Source organism: Natator depressus, chromosome 23 (genome assembly GCF_965152275.1).
Source record: "Natator depressus isolate rNatDep1 chromosome 23, rNatDep2.hap1, whole genome shotgun sequence".
Lineage (NCBI taxonomy): Eukaryota > Metazoa > Chordata > Testudines > Cheloniidae > Natator > Natator depressus.
Window position 1 is genome coordinate 717,259 of NC_134256.1, and position 6,000 is coordinate 723,258.

Sequence of the window (6,000 nt, forward strand, 5' to 3'; positions counted from 1 at the left end):
AGTTCACACCCATCACGAGGGTTGCCAACTCTCTACGGCCGCGCCCCCTGCCCTGCCCCTCCTCCGAGGCCCCACCCCTTGCTCACTCCATCCCCCCCGCTCGCTCTCCCCATCCTCACTCACACACTCATTTTCATCAGGCTGGCTCAGGGGGTTGGGGTGCCAGAGCGGGTGAGGGCTCCAACTGGAGGTGCAGACTCTGGGGTGGAGCCAGGGATGAGGGGTTTGGGGTGCAGGAGGCTGCTCTGGGCTGGGGGGTGGAGCCAAGGGGTTCGGAGCATGGGCGGGAGCTCCGGGCTGAGGCAGGGGGTTGGGGTATGGGACAGGATATGAGCTCTGGGCTGGGGGTGCGAGTTCCGGGGTGGGGCCAGAAATGAGGGGTTCAGAGTGCAGGAGAGGGCTCCAGACTGGGGGAGGGGGTTGGGGTGCCAGAGGGGGTGAGGGCTTTGGCTGGGGATGCAGAGTCTGGGGTGGAGCTAGGGATGAGGGGTTTGGGGTGTAGGAGGGGGCTCTGGGCTGGGACCAAGAGGTTCAGAGGGTGGGAAGGGGATCAGGACTGGGGCAGGGGGTTGGGGCACGGATGGGTGAGGGCTCCTGCTGGGGATGCGGACTCTGGGGTGGGTCTGGGGATGAGGGATTTGTGGTGGAGGAGGGGGTTGGGGTGCACGGAGGTGCAAGGGCTCTGGCTGGGGGTGCAGGCTCTGGGGTGGGGCTGGGGATGATGGATTTGGGGTGCAGGAGGCTGCTCTGGGCTGGGATTGAGGGGTTTGGAGAGTAGGAGGGGGATCAGGTCTGGGGCAGGGGCACTGGGAGGACGTGGGGCAGGCTCCGGGCAGCGCTTACCTCAGGCAGCTCCCAAAACCAGTGGCATGTGCCCCCTCTGGCTCCCACTCAGAGGCGTGGCCAGGCGCCTCTGCGTGCTGCCCCATCCGCAGCTGCCGCCCCCACAGCTTCCGTTGGCCACGGTTCCTGGCCCATGGAAGCAGAGGAGCTGGCACTTGGGGCAGGGGCAGTGCGTGGAGCCCCCTGGCTGCCCCTACGCCTAGCAGCCGGAGTGCGGGCATGCTGATGCTTCTGGGAGCCGTGCGGAGCCAAGGCAGGCAGGGAGCCTGCCTTCGCCCCACTGCGCCGCCGACCGGAGCCGCCAGGGTCCCTTTTCAACTGGGCGTTCTGGTCGAAAACCGGATACCAGGCAACCATACCCACCATACCCACCATGCTCAGCAAGGCTTTAATTCTGCCCGGGACAAGGTTCCGCCCGGCTCACAACAGCACAGGGAGGGGCTTTCTCCACCCCACGCACGTTAATAGGAGTAGCGCACAGGCCGAGAGCCGCAGGGGCTCTCCTGGTTTGCATGCCCACAGCCCGCCAACCCGAAGAACTCACGAATCCCCCCAAACATCGTGCGCTTGGCCCAAAGTCTCATGAGAGTTTTTTAAATGTATATCGAGTATGTTGTGCTTTTTGGTCCATCCTTTGGCGGCTGACCTGCCCCTCCCGCGCATGCAGGTGACAATTAGGATGACCCGCTCACCCACGTTCGTTGGGAAGGTGAGTCTGGCCCCTGCTCCAGGAGCTCTCACCCCTCATCTGCCCTGCCCAGCCCAGCAATTAATCCCCACCCCACCCCCATCAGTTCAGTCCCCTCCGGCTCACCTCTGCTTCTCCTGGGGTTCTTCACCCCCACCCAGAGGGGAAGTGGGGCTGCAGCAGGGTCCCCAGGCTGGGAGGGGAAGCTCCAGGGGCTGCTCCCCACCCAGACCTGTCCCTTCCCAGACAGGTGCTGCCGGGACGGTGGGAGGAGAACACAAGAGTTGCCCGCTTGGGTTGCTGGGGGGTGCCAGGGAGAGAATTGCCTCCACCCTGCAGCGGTCCCTGGAGACAGGCAGCCAGTCCAAGGGCTCAAATTCACGAGAGGGCTGAAGCCTCCCACATCCTCAGCAGCCTGGCTGCACCCGCCAACGAAAATCACACGTCCCCGGTGAAAAGAACTGCAGGAGCTGGCGACATGGTGCATCTGTCGTGCACGGGCCTACAGCTTGGGCCAGATATTGCCCAGAGCCCAGCTCCTGTTCGGCACCGAAAGACGTGGCTGCATTTCCAGCACCTGGGGGAAACCTGGCCCTGATTTTGTGCATGCATTCTACATGTATGCCCCCGACATTCACAGGACCATGTGCCCCCCACCCCCCTCTCCACCAGGCCTAAGCCCCACTCAGACCCCACACACACCAAGGTCTAGACCCCGCTGAGACCCCCCCCCACGCACCGGGCCTAGGCCCCGCTCAGACCCCCCACACACACACACCCCCTGGGCCTAGGCCCCACTGAAGTCTCCCATCCGGCCTCCGGGCTGCACCCTGCCTTTGATGAAGCCTGTGCGTGCGTGCGAGGATCGGGCCCAGCTCAGCAGCCTCACAAAGCGTCGTCTCCGGGTCACACCTGGGGAAAACGAGGCAGAGGGAGGGCAAGGGACTTGCTCACGGCATGTGGTCGGCAAAGCCAGGAAGAGAAGCCCGACTCCCGCCTCCCCAAACTGTAGATAGAACCCAGGAGTCCTGACACCCACTCCCCCCCCCCCACACCTCAGCTCAAACCACTAGACACTGCTGCCCTCCAAAGCCTGGCTTACCGGAGAGGGGCCACCCGGGGCAGGGCATTCAAATGGAGGGGCAGCCCGGTCAGATATCCCCCCCCAAAACACACACACACACACACTCTCTCTCTCTCTCGCCACCATGACGGGCTCTTTGCAGCTTAGCACCCTGCTCTGGGAGAGAATTCAGCAGCCCTTCCCTCTCCGCATGCACCGGCGTGCAGGAGCGATTCATTCCCCTGCCTGGCCCGGCCAGCGGCTTTGCATTCCCCGCACGTCCCTCACCCGGTGCGACAAAGAGCGGCCATAACTCTCTGCCTACAATAACAGTGTCTGTGCTCAGCCTCTGGGGCGTGGCGAGCTCCGAGGCGTAACGTAAATGTGTCCCCTGTGGTCCTTGGCGCGGCCGAGCTACGGGCGAGGGGGCTCTGCTGCGGTGAGTGGAGGGACGGGGCCTTGAGCGGAGTGGCAGGGACGTGATGAATACAGGGCCTCTGCCCGGCTGCTTTAAACTCGGGAACAGGAGCCAAATTCACCCCATTCAGAGGGGCCAGCACGAGGCCTAGGTACAAGGCCTAGCATCTCCCTACCGCCCCGACTCAGAGGCGGACGGATTTCTCCCCCCACCAGCCCAGTGATCCCCATTCTCGGCCCCGTGCCCGCACGCTGGACGAGTCACGCATCGGGCGGAGACCACCACTCGCAGACGCAAAAAGAAAAGGAGGACTTGTGGCACCTTAGAAACTAACCAATTTATTTGAGCATGAGCTTTCGTGAGCTACAGCTCACTTCATCGGATGCACTCGCAGATGCAGCTTCCCTAAGCTGTAACTCTGATCGATCTCCCTCCATCGCCCCGATGATGAACGACAATATCCTTTTATTATCTCAAGCCTCAGTTCATGAAGCTGGTGACATTTCTGCTTATGAGTTATAAATACAATTTATGCCCTAATTACCACCTGGGAACAGAGCTTCCATCATTTAAACACTTAGCGCAAGAGGGTTTGTAAATCTCATGCTACGGCACCCCCGCCCCCCCCATCCCGTCTTGGGGGCTTTTACTGTCACATCATCATTAAAAATCCCTCGTTAAAGAGCAGTTCCAAATGCGCTCTCAGCTCTCCCCATCCCAGCCCAAGCTGCCTGGTTCCCAAACGCTCGCCCCTTGTAAATCGCAGCAGAGTTTGGCTGCGAGGCTGCGCGCGGCACATTAAACAGCAGGGGCTGGCTGGTTTTACAACGGCGAAGGATTTATCGCAGCTCAGCCACAGCGTGGATGTCCCCTCTGGCTGTGAGACAACCAACCCACCCTGCATGGCTGCCTGTCCTGCCCCCTCGCGGGCCGGCCGCCTGCACGGAACCCCTCGCTTGCCCCCGGGGACAGAACGATTGCAGCGGGGTAAGGCAGCTGTCGGGGGGGGGTGCTCCTGTCCATATGGCCATGGCGTGCCCCCCGGCTTCAGCAGCCTCACGCCGGATTTACACCCGTCTGAGAGCAGCCTGGGAGGCCTGCGTCTGGCTCCAGTCTCAATCTGTAGATACCCACTTATGAGGAGCCCAGCCCCGCTTTACAGCCCTCCAGTGCTACCCACCCCGCCTGGCGCAGAGGAGCTGCTGGCTTCGCAAACCGGGAGCTGCCATCCCAGAGGGAGTGAGCCGTGTCGGATCTGACATCCTGTCTCCGCAGACAGGCAGCTGGCTGCCCAAGCTGTCGCTGTATTTATAACACACCCAGAGGCAGGATGGGGGGGTGGCTGGGCACACAACTCTGGGTGGCATCTCAGGAGACCCAGCTTCAACTCCCTGCTTGGCAACTACCCTGCTGCGTGACCCAGGGCAGCCACTTTGGGGCAGCTGGTCAGAAGAGCCCCTCTCCCCTTCAGGTACTGAACCATGGGCCCGTTTCCCCCAAAAGCAGCAGCACGCTGAGACCTCTGGACAACGTGGGCCCTTGAAAGGGCACTGCGCTCATTTGAAAATGCTGCACCAGTCTCTGGGGCCTCGGCTGTGGAAGAGACACGGGCTCTGTCTTGTGGTTTTGGTGGGGCGCTCTCCAGGGCAGAGACTGTGCACCACGCTTTGAAAACGCCTGTAGATGCCACTTATGCACTCGGGGGCACCGACGCCAGCCAGTATTTGCTCCTCCAATTCCTCCTCCATGTCATTGTGCATTGACGCCACCCGGACCGGCCTGTGCTCAGTTTATCTTTAATCGTGTCGAAATCAATAAGCGTTTACCAGGCAGCTCCGGCAGCCCTGCGCTAAGGAATTAACTGACATTCCATTAACCTCGACAGTCCAATTAATTCCCCAGCACAGGGCAGGATGTGACACAATTACAGATCGATCACCGGATTCATTTGATCTCTGTTCTTATGCGGCAGCTTCACTCACAAGAAGAGAGACAAGCCCCCAGGATGTTTGGGACCCGGCTCTGACCAGGGGAATTCTCTGCATTTAAAGAGGGCCATTTTTCTTGAAGTGGGGTGTGCTTGTTACATGGGTTGCCTTGTTTACGTGATTGTTTATGGTAGGGTCTCTTGCTGCCCATGAGGGGACAGGCTGTTTCAAACAGCTTCAGCAATTCAATAACACTTGAATGCCTAAAACTTTGGCTGAATTTGGCGCTGGGGAGAGGAGACAGATGGAGGGCGTGAGAGATCATCTCCCCATTGTGACCCCGAGGCATTGGGGCCGGCTGCCCCCTAACACACACCTCCCCTGGCAGGCATCTCCCCGGAGACCTGTGAGGCACAGGGACACCCAGCAGCCGCAACCACAGGAGCTGAAGGACTAGCCTCAGTCTCCCCAGCCAGCAGAGGGATATAAACCTCCAGTGTGAACCCGCCATGAGACAGGGCTGCAGAGGGCGGGTTACAGAAAGGGGCACATTAATTCCGATTACCTTTGGGAGCAAGGTCTAGCCCCTGCTCTAACCACTACACCCCATGCCCTGCCCAGAGCCGGGGATAGAACCCAGGAGTCCTGGCTCCCCCCCCCCCCCCCCGCTCTAATCCAAAGACCCCACTCCCCTCCCAGGGCCAGGGATAGAATCCAGGAGTCCTGGCTCCCAGCCCCGCCCCACAAACCACTAGGTACCACTCCCCTCCCAGAGTAGGGATAGAACCCAGGAATCCTGGCTCCCAGCCTCCCTGACCCAATAGACCCTGCTTGTGGTCTCTGCCCAAGGGTACCAGTGTGAAATGTGGCCCTAGATCTGAGGTGTCCTTTATGACACCCTTTTGCCCTGCCCACCCTGGGGCGCTCTGTGCTCTCTGCCCCAGTGCTATACAATGCAACACTCTCAACCTGCAATGGACAGGGCAAGCGAGACGGGGCTGAGGGGAGAGCAGGGAAACGGGGGGGGGGGGGGGGGGGGGGGGCTGCTTAGACTCAAGGC